Source organism: Chrysemys picta, chromosome 6 (genome assembly GCF_011386835.1).
Source record: "Chrysemys picta bellii isolate R12L10 chromosome 6, ASM1138683v2, whole genome shotgun sequence".
Taxonomy (NCBI): domain Eukaryota; kingdom Metazoa; phylum Chordata; order Testudines; family Emydidae; genus Chrysemys; species Chrysemys picta.
The window spans coordinates 61,402,101-61,416,651 of record NC_088796.1 but is presented as its reverse complement, the minus strand read 5'-3'; positions in this window follow the sequence as shown (position 1 = coordinate 61,416,651).

Genomic DNA, 14,551 nt, shown 5'->3' with positions numbered 1-14,551 from the left:
GTATCATGAATATTCTATGCATGCAAAAATACCCAATCTTTTAGATTATAATCCATTTTCCACCTTAAATAAGACGTGTACAAAATTAGCATAAGAGATAAAGGGTCTGCAAGCATGTTTTGAAGCAAAGGCTTTGTAAAATCTCTCTTACAAACATTATTTAAGATCCCATATCCTCTAGTGCCTGCTTCTGCTCCCAATGAAAGAAATGAAAGGTTTTTCAGTGATTTCACTGGGAGCAAGATCAGGTCCTGGCAGACTATGTTACAATTGTAATTATTTATTTTAAAGTATTTGAAAAGCAGCTTTTTTCACACATACTGCACCTGCCACAGCCAGAATTCCAAGTTCTGCTGTTTCAGGGAAAACACAAATGACATAACAAATAGCGATGGGCAATCTTCAAAAGGTTGGGATGGTCCATATGGCTCTGATATGGTGTCGGTGTTTATCAAAAGTTCATTCAAACTTTTTCAGGCTCCTTCTGCACTACAACCTCACTGGTACATTCCTAGAATTCCCAGATCTCCTGCAACTTCAATTGTACTTTCATCTGTCCCTGCTGGTAATCTGTATATGTAATCACAGAGTTCTAAAAGCATGTGGCTAAAGTCTCCTACATGGTTGTAACACCTCCCACAGAAAAGGTATAGAGATTGGACTTATCTTCCCATTTTTGGTGCTGTCCAATTGAGATGGGCATTTGAAAGTAAACATTCTTCATGGAATGTTCATGGATATGGAAAGACCAAATCACTCCTCTCCCTTCCAGTGATTCCAAGGAACCCCACTCCCACGACAGTGGTACTGCTGCTGTACGGAGGCATAGGATACACATCAATGATACTGTGCAGGAGGCTCTCTCCCGAAAGGCACACAAAGGCTTTTGGGGGGACAATAAGGGATCAGGGCTAGAGGCTATGTTGTGAAGTAAAGACTCTGTTCTTCCCACACATTGTGTGGGTGGGACATAGAGCTTTGGCGGCTCTTCTGCATTTCAGTGTAGGGTGGAGAATTCCTCCCACCATGGGGTGCCCCAGCACCTGACCAACTTGGTCCAGATGAGCACTTGAAGCAGGACTTGGGGCCAAAGAGCTAGATCTTTTCACATTGACTCTACCCTAACATTTACCCGCTCAGCTCTGACATGTGGGGTTGAAGATGGTTCATCTAATTTAATTATAATATGGATGTCATCAGGGAGTGGGCAGGTTGCCCATGTTCCTGAGTAAGTTCTTTTAATATATTTCTGCCCCCACACCCTCATCCCTCAGACATCCATATCTTTATAGTAAGAAAAGACACTTGGAGGAACATATGAAGGTGCTTTGGTTGATCAGCAACCATATCCTCTTTTTTAGTATCTTATCTTTTCTAGAGAGCTTTTTCCATGATTCAGTATCATTTGATATCAATCATTCCAGGCCTTTTACCTATTGCTCTAAATGTCAGAAATAACATCTGTTCCAAATTTTCTTTCATTTTGATTTACATTACTTTGTCACAGCACGTGTATTTTTAATATGTTGTAAAAGGGTAACTCAGGTTTGGAAGGTTGTTTTCTGTAGAAGTTACAATTTTATATACTTAGGGAAATCCTCTTTAGCTATCAGTTATTGGATCAGATGGAAGAAAGATTTCTAGTCTCCCTTCAGGGCTTTTTAGTGCTCTAATTAGTATCCATCTGCCATGTATATTTCCATATATTTCTTTCATTTTAGAGAAGCAGTGTCAAGAGTAGCATAAAAAGAAGAACAAAGTCACTCCCAGGCCCCAGTTCAGCAAAGTACTTTAAACCCATGCTTAACTTTAAGCACATTCTTGAGTTCTATTGATTACATTTGAAATTTAAGCATGTGCCTAAGTGCTTTGCTGAATAAAAACAGATCCAAGGTTGTTAATCAGTGCCTAAAAGAGAAGTTTTTTTAGGGTTTCTCTGTTGTTCATTGTACATTTATATTATACTCTCCTTAGCACAGAAACTATTCTCCATATCTTGCACCATTTCAAGTGTGCGGTCTCAGCTTAAGAAATTAGATTAATAAAATAATAATACAAGAATGATATCGTCAAGCAATTTTAGACACACTTTATGGTAACCAGTCTAAGCTGCCATCAATCCAAAATAAGACCTTTTTTGTGACACGTGAACTAAACATAATAAGTTGCAAGCTAACCTACAGCAGATGTCACCTATGAAAGATAAGTTTTCCTGAGTTCTTATCCAATATAAGAATCCCAGTGTTCCCCAAATGTGGGGCAGAATCCACTACCATAAAATTTTCTCTATTTTCATGGTAAAAATGTATATATCTTTGATATTTAATAAGTCATTTAAAAGGCTACAAAAATAATTAGTTCTAAGTTGAAAAATCTGTCCCTATTAATGCCACATTTTAAACAAATTAGCTTTGGCCAAATTTTTGTCCCATGTGTATTCTCTTCATGCACTTGAGTTTTAATGACAAGTTTTCACAGAAAGTAAATTTCAAAGTAGCTCACGTGCTACTCTAGTATTCTCATAGATAAAGAATTTGATTCATGTGTGCGGCTATTCATAAAAGAAGTTGTGAGCTCATCCAATCAGGTAAAGTAGTAAAATAGCATGCAACTTAGAATCATAGAATCATAGAATATCAGAGTTGGAAGGGACCTCAAGAGGTCATCTAGTCCAACCCCCTGCTCAAAGCAGGACCAATTCCCAGCTAAATCATCCCAGCCAGGGCTTTGTCAAGCCGGGCCTTAAAAACCTCCAAGGAAGGAGACTCCACCACCTCCCTAGGTAACGCATTCCAGTGTTTCACCACCCTCCTAGTGAAATAGTTTTTCCTGATATCCAACCTGGACCTCCCCCACTGCAACTTGAGACCATTGCCATCAATCCAAACTTAGCTGACTAATCAGCTCTTACCAAAGGAGCTTTAATAGGGAATAGAGATTAACTATTACAAGAGAACTGTTCACGATCAATCCATAGAGTTAACAAAATTCACACAACACTTGTAAAATATATACAAATAATGAATGAATTTGGGGGAAATCATGGTCTGCTTGCAGAATTTCAGTAAGCAGAAATTCATCTGATGAATTTTTCATCACATATTGTTTGCTAATCTCTATGAAAAATGAAAACACAACTTGTTTAAGCACAGTTGGCACATTCACTGGAGGAAATTATTTTGAATCTGATTTGGTACCATTAAAATGCATGGAAGTTTTCCCATTGACTTCAAGGGAGCTTGGATTAGGTCTTAAAAGGCACAAAGCACTTGAGATGGTTTTCCAACTGTGTCTGTCTAAGGCAAGTGAAATTTGCCAGGTTGTCCCTACTTTCCATCCTGAAGTTCCATCTGAATTAGTTGAATGGCAGGGACCTCTCACTTCAGGGACACCTCTGGAACTCCTGTCCTAAGAATTTTCACTAGAATGCTTCTTGAGTGATTTCAAGGCTCTTTACAAGGCCTTTTTGTCCAGGTTAGCACATCTCTGGGTCATTTAGGTCTCCATTGTTCAACATCTCTTCATTTTTAAATCATTTCCCCCCCTAGGTTTGTTGTGAGAGTGGCTGTTTTCTCTTGACATTGGAACCAATGTAGATTTTATTTTTATTTAAATCTTGACTGTGCACTCTAGAAAATCAAATTCTGATTAAAAAATAAAGTATTTAAGTACACTACATCTTTGGAATCATGGTGGGAAGCAGTGCTAATTGAGCAAACCTACTTAAATAACCTTACATCAGCAGTCCTAACATACAAAAAGTCAGCCAAGTCCTACAAAGTGTGCCTAAAAGATACATTCACCACATTGCATATTAGCATAAGTGTAACGCTATACTGTAAAAGCATTATTCAGTAAAAGAAATAGGTGTTGTCACTATTTCAAAAATATTTACAGTCAGCCAGTGCTCAACAATGATCTAGTAGTTAGAGATAAAGGAGTAATTCTAGAGAAAAATATGAAGTGCTAATTAAACTCCTTATTCAGAATCTCCTAAGGTTTGTTGTTTGTGGATCCATTCAGCCTTGCACATTGGCAATTATTGGGATTATCACCAAGTAGTGTTAATTTATATACATGATTATGAGAGGATAATGAAATATTGAAGAGTACACAGATTCAGTTTCATCAATATCTAATGAGCTGGAGAAGGTTAATACTAGTTGATGATGGTTCTTTGGACAAAAACAAAGAAGGAATTTCCAGATTTTCAGACCCTTAAATAATTGTGGAGTCTGGTGGTCAGATCATCAACCGGTGTAAATTGACATAGATCCATTAGAGCCACACTGATTTATACAAGCTGAGGACTTAGCCTCTTAAATATACAATACAGTGTCTTCCCTTGACTTAATAGTAGCATAAGGAATAATAAATTCTATATTACCCTGTACAGAAGAGATTTTGCCTGGAACATGCTGTAATGGATAGCTGCTTTTCACTGTGGCCATCTGCTAAGGTCAGCTAATTATCACATTGGGCTTCTCTTGTCCATTTGAGCAGATGCTCAAGATGAAGAAACACTTTCAGAGTGCACAACATGATAAACAAATGAATATAATGAAATGGGGCTACCCAACAGGGAAACAGTAATTCCGTGGACTATCAGTAGAATTGGGCTAAATTCTGCTCTCATTTACATTTATGCAACTCCAGAGGGCATGCTCATGTATAGTTGAAGGCAAAATTAGGACCATTTGTGTACCAATAAACCACAGAGAGATATAGACGGAATTGCCTGATTAGCTCTTGTATACATTTACTGAATTTCCAGCAAAGCAACTGAGATTGTATGCAAACACTGTGTATAATACAAAACAAACCTGAAATGTCAGAGACTATATGTAATAGATTATGATCCTCCTATAATACATAAATCATTGTCATGCATTGTCATTGTATCTGATTTTAACCAACATCTTGTTAGCGAGTAAAGATCTTGCAATTAAAGCACAGAACTAGGAGTAAAAAAAAAAAAAAACAGGTTGTGTTCATGGCCTATTAAATTTAGTGAGGCTCTGCCTAGAGGAGGGTGTATCTGCGCATTGTCAGTTGCAAGACTGGGGCCTTGGCCTCTTATCAAAAATGGCGTATAGTACCTGAGGTGTTATTTCACTCCTGCAATCAAGGATACAATTGGGATCTTTGATTCTTTGGGAAAAGTGCTTTAAAACACTGTTTTAATTATTTATATTTTAAATATTCATGCATATGTACAGTTTTTATCTGTAATATTATTTGTAATTAATAATTGAATGGGCATGAGACTGGGTTCTGCTTCCACAGCCTCAGGACTTGTGGGGAATAAGAGATGAATGCTGATGAGTTCATTCCTGAGGAAAATAATAAAGAAATAAATTGAACTGAACTGAATTGAAGCTAAATACTAAAACCAAAACTGGAAACAGGGTCTTACAGTATGCTTTAAAAAAAATACAACTGGATTATGATTTGTCTCTTTCAGATCAGCTCTTCCAAGAAGAAAGAACGTGTTACCACAGTTCTGCTATGTCGCTTTTAATATGAAGGCAAGTACTATAGAACATGGTTCCGGGTGTTTTGTAATAGGCATTGATCTCTAATTCAAATAATAAAATAACTGTTTTGCAACACTGTGGTTGAGAATTTAAGTGTATCGCAATCAGATGATTCAAATGGTTCCTTCAGCAACAATATCTTGGCGTTTTTGCACATATGTAGTATTTTTATTGCTGTACAATATGTATCTATCTAATCTGGGTAAGATTTTCAAAAGCTCTCAGCATAAAACTCCATAGTAACTAGTTTAGGGAATCTATTATCACAGTATCTGTTAACAGTGTATCAAGATTAATTGTTCACATGTACAATATAGGTGGAGTTATAGTTGCAATGAAGTTATAGTATAGGACAGCGGTTCTCAAACTTTAGCAATCTGAGGACCCCCATTTTGATTTTAAAATGTTCAGGGACCCCCAAACCCCCGTGTTCAGCCCCAGGCCCCACCCCCACTCCACCCCTTCTCCCACAGCCCCACTCCCGCCCCATTTCTTCCCGCCCCACACTCACGCCATACCCCCTCCCTCCGTCACTCGCTCTCCCCCACCCTCACTCATTTTCACCAGGCTGGGGCAGAGGGTTGGGTTGCAGGAGGGGGTGCAGGCTCTTGGAGGGAATTTGGGTGCAGGAGGATGTGTGGGGTTTGGGCTCTGAAAGGGAGTTTGGGTGCAGGAGGAGGTTTGGGTGCAGGAGAGGGTGAGGGGTGCAGGCTCTGGGAGGGAATTTGGGTGCAGGAAAGGGTTGGGGTGTGGGCTCTGGGCTGGAGTGCGGGAGAGGGTGAGGGGTGTGGGCTCCAGCTGGGCGGCGCTTACCTCGGGCGGCTCCTGAAAGCGACCAGCACATCTCTCTGGCAGTGGCTCCTAGGCGGGGGAAGAGGGAGATCACCATGTGCCGCCCCTGCCACAGGCACTGCCCCTGCAGTTCCCATTGGTTGCAGTTCCCAGACAATGGGACCTGGGGAGTAGGCGCTTGGGGCCAGGACAGTGCACAGAGACCCCCTGGCATCCCCCTAGGGGCCACAGGGACATGCCAGCCACTTCTGGGAGTGGCACGGAGCCTGGGCAGATAAGTCTGCCTTAGCCCCACTAAGCCGACAGACTCTCAGCACCTAAAATCTCCCAGTTTGGCTTCAATGGCCTCTGAGAGATACAGGGAGGGGAAGGAGTTGATCAGCGGGGCCCGCAGACCCCCTGGAGTACCCTTGGGGACTCCCAGAGGTCCACGGACTCCAGTTTGAGAAACGCTGGCATAGGATGCATAGGGCTTAATTCTGTGCAGAAAGTTCCTCTTTAAAGTTCAAGTTCATTGACCTTTCAACCACCTGGCAAACATAAACAGGTTAGTTCACTGGCACTCCTGGGAACTGAGCCATACTGCATACACATCCCTCTGTTCTCTATTGAAGACTTCTACTTTGCCATTGCCTTCTGTTGTAAAGCTGCAATTTACATAGGTGGATCTTACCCTGGGGGTTGAAGAAGTAATAAGGTCCACCAGTGCAAATCACAGCATTCCCAGTCTACCCATGGGGTTTGCACTGGTATGTCTATAACAAGGATCAAACTTTAATTGCTAGTATCAGGGCAAATTCTTAGTGCAGAGAAGGCCTAAATAAAAAGCTTCTCTCTTTTTGATTGTGTGCCTATCACTTAGAAAGGCAAGTCATACTTCTTGCCCATCGTTCTAATCTTTTTACCAAGATATTTCTGTGTCTGTCTTAAATACCTCTCTTAAAGCCTTGATCTGCAGTGGTGAGCAGTGATGTGTGAATGACACTGTAATTATTAGATAACCCAAGGCTATTAATTTAACATGTTGAAATCTCACCTCAGGACCAAAACCTATTGTTTCCTTTCCTGCAATTTCTCAAGGTTACTGCATCCCACTGTGAGGTCTTGACAGAATTAGCATGTGATCTGTGGCTCAGTCTTTATAAAATATCTAGCGCAATCAGATTCCTGCGTGCAGCACAGTGTATTATGCTCTTGCCTCCTTGTAATATCATTCATTATTTCATTTGTCCTTCCTAGGATTCTCAGGGTTATGATGTTAAAGCTTAATGAAGCATTTATTCTCAATCATCAAGAAGCTATTTAAGAATGCCATCATTCAAATAAGCTTTGCAGATCACTTAATATTATTCAATCTTCTCCTTGAGGAAGAGTCCCTAGGAAAAATGGTCAAGTGTCTGATGGCTTGAACATTGTATGATCAAGATTCAATATAAAATCAGAATCTGAAAGCAAATATTTAACAATTCTGTGACACTCTGCACCCCATAGTCACCATGGTGATATAATTCTATGTTTTGTACAAAGTATGCCTTGTGAGATATCATTCTAAAAGTCTTAATCTCTTAAACATTAATATCCTGTTAAGTTGCATGTGCTATCATTGTATATGACGTTTTGTTATGTATGTGCCACTGAAACATGGTGTGAGGTTGGGAACACCCACAAGCAGCCTTTCAGGTACAACAATAAAAACAATGCTGATGGCTCACTGAGGAGAATACACAAACTCACAAGGATTACCCCAGGAACCACGAACAATGGAAACTTCTCAGTGAGAGCACAAGGATTACCCCAAGAACTATGTACAATGGAAACCTCTCAGAGTGCATATCCAAGGGAGATTGTTTGACTCCAATCAAAGCAAAAGATCTTTCCAGCAAGTTGGAAAAAGATATAAAAGGGGGGGAGATACATCATGAGTGGGCCTCACGCCCCACACAAGAGACCACCTGGAAACACCTGAGGAACAAGACTGAATTGGGGAAAGTGCTGTTCCCAGACAGGAAAGATGGAAGCCTGTGTGCATATGAATCCTTGGTGGACTGCTTGTACTATCTAAGAGGGTGAGACACTGCTTGATTCAAATCCTATTTAGTATATTAGGCTTAAATTGAGTTTTTGTTTATTTGCTAGGTAATCTACTTTGGTCTGTTTGCTATCACTTATAATAAATTAAAATCTATCTTTCTGTAGTTAATAAATCTATTTTATATTTTTTACCTGAAACAGTGTAGGGTTTGAGTGAAGTACTTGGGGAAAAAAATCTCAGCTCAGGAACAAGAGTTGCTACATGTCCACTTTCTTTTGTAGAAGTGGCGGACTGGGTAATAACTCATATATACTGGTCAGGTTTTTGAGCAGGGCAGGACAGTACAGCTCCAGGTCCTAGACTGGTGAGCTTAGGGTATTTTGGCTGGAGCCTCTCCGCGATTGGTTCATGAAGTGGCTGGCAGAGCATTTATGTATACAGCTGGATGTGCCCCCTGCCTGTGGATGTTTGTGTGAGGGCAAGCTTGGAGGGCTTTGCAGCTTGTCACAGTATGAGAGGGAACTGAGATTGGTAAGACAGAAGGCTCAACAGTACCCCAGTTCCAGGTTGTACCCGGGGGGGGCCTGTCACAAAGTCAGTAGGGCATTCTTGAAGGAATTACTGTACACAAAGCTCTAAATAATAAATCACTATTTAGCTACAGGTATATGAACACATCGATGTGGTTTGCATGGGATTTTCAAAAGCACTCTGCATAGGCCTAACTCTATCTCCTTTTCCTGGAGACAGGAAAGCGGGGCACAGTCTAAGCTCCTGTGAAAATCTAACCTCTAGAGTGTAAAGTCTTTGGGGAAGGTCACTTCTCTTTGCACATGCCAGTAAATCTACATGCACAGTATGCAGAAGTTCATCTGAGGATCTCACAGTGCTTTGCTAAGATTAAGCCTTAACACTCTTCTGACAACAAGATGGATTTAACCCTTTGTCCTAAACTGACTAACATGTGTCTTTTATGTCCAATATACTCAGAAGCAAATAGTACAAATATTGGTATCAGCTAACAGCAGGCTGCCTAAATATTACAGCCACATTTAGTAAGCAAGTGACAGAGCTTCATGTCCATGTGGGAATGTGTTGAACACTATGCAGTACTTGAACTGCAAGAGGAGTTGACAGTATCAATAATGGTACAGGTTTGGGCTGACTTCTTCAGCCTTTTTCCTCCACTTTTTTCTCCCCCCTAACAGCAGTGATGGCTATGGGAACAACAGGCTGACTCCTACAGACAAGCTTAGAATAATCTATATAACCTATTGGGAAAACAACCAAATAAGCATCACCCCATTCATTCTCATGTGTTATATTCCTTTCATTGCTGTACCCCTTTCACGTCTCTCTAGTTGCAGATCTTTAGATTTTGAAATACCTAGCACAGTGTGGATGCTACTGGAAAGAAACATCAATAAGGACACTGTTCAATTGATCAGAAGGCTGTGCAGGGAGACATAGCAAAGCACACAACCAAGTCAAATAAAAAGGGGACCCACTTATGAAAAACCTGGAGAGAGAATGAAGTTTTTTTTCCAACCACTGGATATTGGCATTTGTATACTGTTGTGTATCTAGACTATAGATAAATATGACAGCAGTGTGAATTAGGCAAATTCTGTACATTTTACAAATGGATTAACTGAGGAACACAGTTGTTAAGGACACACAAAGGAGTAGAGCTGTGAACAGAAAGCAGGATTTTTTATTTCTAATCCACTAATCTAACTCCTTAACATACAGTCGTTTTTAAAAAACGTGAAGAAGTATTGTCATGTTACTTCTATCTTCCTGGAAAGGTCCGTCTTTTATACATACACACATATTTGAGACTTTTTTGAGTCCATATAATTCATGCAATACATTGATAGAGATCAAATGTTTTAGATGATTCCTCCTATGCTTTTTTATTTACATACCCTTTTGGAACACTTGGAAGTTAATACATTTATCACTTTGTTTGTTCCATAATTGACTAAGTAACAAAACACAGATGTTACTGGTATTGCTGCCATTTTGGATAGTCTGAAGGTTCATGGAAAATCTGCTTAAGGAAAATATAGAGTTTTGTTTGTTTTTAAGGAAACCATTCTCCACGCGTGTGCTGTTATCTGTAATTTTAAGTTAACTTATTTCAAAGTTTTTCTGCAGTTACAAAGCTAAGGCATCAGCTGTTGTAAGTCAACATAGCTCCATTAACTTCAGAGGAGCCGTAGCGGTTTATACCAGCTGAGGATCTGGTTCATTAATTATGTAACTGTAGAGGCATTAATATGTACAGTATGTAGAATAAGTGTTATAAAGATGAATCAAAATTGTGGAAAATGCGCCTCCACTCTTAAATTTTAATTCAGATCCAAATTTTGCAACTTCTCTACTTCTATTCTGGATTGAACCAAAAACCTAGTTCCACTCCTGAATAGATTTCTCTCTGTTATAAATATTTCAGTTTCTGAAATGATATCTTAAACCAAATTCTGTCCTCATTTGAGCACATACAAATCCCTCTGAAGTCACTGGGAGCTGTACATGTAAATGTAAGGCCCTATAACATCCAGAATTTATAGAAAATTGCATTTGAGTGTTTTATCTTGAACATTTTACTGGTAAATTCCAACTATTTTTAGCAATATGGAAACATTGTTTATTCCCATGAACCATTCCCATATCATCATGAAGTCCTGGTAAATCTTACCTACAAACACTATTTACTTCTTACCTGGAAACAGAAATTTGTTGTGAAGCATTAATGTAATATAGTCTTCTTGTGGGCCCTGCCTTATACACTAGCTTTCCTATTCCACATGATCAAACTATTGAAGATTATCAAAAGGATTGCTCTAAAGCTGACTAACAAGTGTGAAAGAAGAAATTGCAAGTGTGTTAGGGTTGTTATATCCCAATCTGGAGCCTGAGAGTCACCACCCCTCCGCAAGAATAAGAGATGATGTTCTGCTAGTTTTAGACATTTACCTTATTTCAGAAACCAATGGATCACTCTTTTAATAATAGGAGAGAAGTGAAATTTGGGGCCGGATTAACAGCAGTCTCTCCTCATATGTAACAATGGATTTGTTTTCCACCACTGCAAAGATTGAGAATAAAATAAAAACACTATACACTAAATCGAAAGGCAAACTTAAAAAATAATGCTAACCAAATTACACATTTGTCAAATAGATGACTAAAGACCACAGCAGGAAATTGGCAGGAACTGGAAAACTTTTTTTAAAATAAAATAATCCTTTGCTTCAAATAGGAGAGTGCATCCTTTAAAACGAGCCTTTACCCTCAGACACACACTACCAAGAAGTGGCCATGGTTATTGGCTAATGGATAAGTTGAAATAATCAATTCTTGACAGTTGCTACTGTGAACTGTTGCTGAATCTTATTCAAACATTAGAAAAAAAAATCATTGTGCCTATTGCGCCCTTTGACTCTGGTAAGTAGAACTCACTGTATGAGATGGTGAATGTGTGGATATTTTCATTTTATTTTAATTGGACTAGCAGTTTCCACAATATATTGTACAATGCAGCTAATGTCAGTTTCATTTCACTTCCTCTTAGCGTACATGGCCTAGGGGAGGAGTAGCACTTTATTCTATATGTTTGCTTGCATTATCCCACATTTCGGATGATAGACAAACAAAAGTTTTCTGTTGACCTATGGGTAAGGTTATTTTCTCCCTAAAGATTATAGTGACCTCCCTCTTCCATTTGAAGAATCCAAGAATCTTTGTTGTATAGATATACTTAGACATAACTGTCCAACTGCATTGATTTAATACATGCAATCTGCCAACAAACATGAGCAAAACATCCTTATAACCACTAATAAAACAACCTTTCCATTTAGATTAGTTTATACAACTTCACATTTCAACAAAAGTAAATGAACTGTTACTTGTGTGAAATATATTTAAAAACATTCAGGTTGTCATTTAGCTGCTCTTTTTTTTTTAATTCCAATTTACAATACAAACTACAAACAATGATGGTAATGTAAGATGACAGCATTTCCTTTGAGGAGTTGCCTCTGAGACTATTATTTTGCTATTCAGTGTAACATTGATAACATTAATGTGGCATTTGCATTTTATTTCGATGGTTGCTCTATTGTTAAACTTAAGTTAATTAACTCTTAAAGCGTGACCATAACATCATTTGCAGTCCTCCTGCATTAACTCAAAAGTCAGAGTAATAAATTAGTGCAGTACACAAGAAATTCATGGAAGTAACAAAAGATCTACTGCCAATCTACCTTAGATAAAAGGCACTGAAAACAAAGGGCCCAACTCTGAGGAAATATCGTCACTCCCATTCAAAACACAGGCCTGGTCTACACTGGAGGGGGCAGGGGAGGAAATCGAACTAAGTTACACAACTTCCGCTACGTGAATAATGTAGCTGAGGTCGACATACTTAGATCGACTTACCATGGTGTCTTCACCTTGGTGAGTCGACTGCTGCTGTTCCCCCGTAGACTCTGCCTGCGCCTCTCGCCGAGCTGGAGTACAGGAGTACCGCTGATCTGACTGGTAGTGAAGACATACCCTCTTAAGCACATACTTAAATTTAACTAGCAGTTCACGTTCCAATCTTCTTTATACATTACAATACAAACTAAAATGATAGTTTGGAATTACACTGCAATGGGACCTAAATACCTGCTCAAATAGATGCTTAATAAAGAACATCCAGCTTTCATACAGCTCAAGTGATTTCCAGGAGAGTGATGAACTTAAGCATGTGCCTAAGAAGGACCACAGTGCTGGGCCATAGCCTTGATAGAAAAATCTTTCTAGTAATCAACCAACCTTCCTTCCCCCGCCCCTTCCTCTCACCTTCTCATCGTCCATATCAGGAAAGCACTCTTCAAATTGTGACATTACGTAAGACTAGGGCTTTGGAGGTCTATTTAGATTACATCACATGTATGCAGGTTTGTGTGATATTGTGAAGGTCATTAGGGAAACTGTTCATGTAGGATTTTCCCTTTTAGTTTAGCAAAATCATCATGTATTCGTCTACCTTGTAGATGTAAACACATTTAGATAAAGCCATCCCCCCAAATTAATATTAAAATGAATTTTATAAAAGCAACTCACTATACATAGTCACACTCCTCTCCTCAGAAGAGCAAACAGAAACCCGGCCTTTTGTTCTAGCTGTTTTGCAGTGATTAAATACCTGTGAAAGCCATGTAAAGTCTTAAGTGCTGATACTGCTAAGACTTTTAGCACATGCCATATTATTGTGTTTAAAATAAAAACAAAAAACTCAATGTTGCAAGGCATGGTTTAACCTTTAATTGTCTATTTTAATTTTTTTTAAGTCAGCCTAATTAAGAGGCCACTCATTTCAAATAAAAAAATGTTGAGTGATCAAATTGAATGAAGTCCTCTTACCCTGTTGATTCAGTCCATGTGGTTCCACACTCTTGACAAAACAAAAGTTGTCATGAATATTTTTTTTAATCATACTGGTATGTTGAGGACTACTACGCAACCTAATTATAATGACATCAGGATACAAAGAAACTCCATTTGGAAGAGAAGTAGAATGAAAGCCCTGAATTATTTCCGAACAATGCAGCATGCCAGCTGCAGTTCTAATTATAATGTACCTCTGCTTTAAGAGAAGTTGTTCTCTGAAGAAGAAAAAAAGTGAGTGAGGATTCCATTGAATATTAAAAAAATTATGTAGTAGAGTTACATCATCTTTTCATGGATATTTTATTGTTTCCATATATTTCATTGGTGAGACAAGTTTAGAATGACATTTGTCATATGTCTAATAGAGTGTTTTAATTTTTATGTCTCCATGTTACATCTAAGTCTCCAGGACAAGTTCATCCCTGGTGTAATTCCACTTGCTTCAATGAAATTAAAACACAGATGAACCTGGCTGTCTGTGTGTGAGGTTCTCTCTTGGTGACTGAATGAACTCAAACAGTAATTTAGGTGACAGAGCCAATTTAAGTGTGTTATGTAAGTCCCAGACAATCTCCACATCCCTGTAGGCAGATACCTGGGGGTTATATGATCACTGGGGAGGGGAAGGAAGAGATATGAATACATACACTAAAAGAAGTTACATTTAAGTTGTTTTAGGCACAAAAAACGGGTATTTAGTCAAATACTGAAGCAATTTTAACAATCTGAACAGGCCATATGG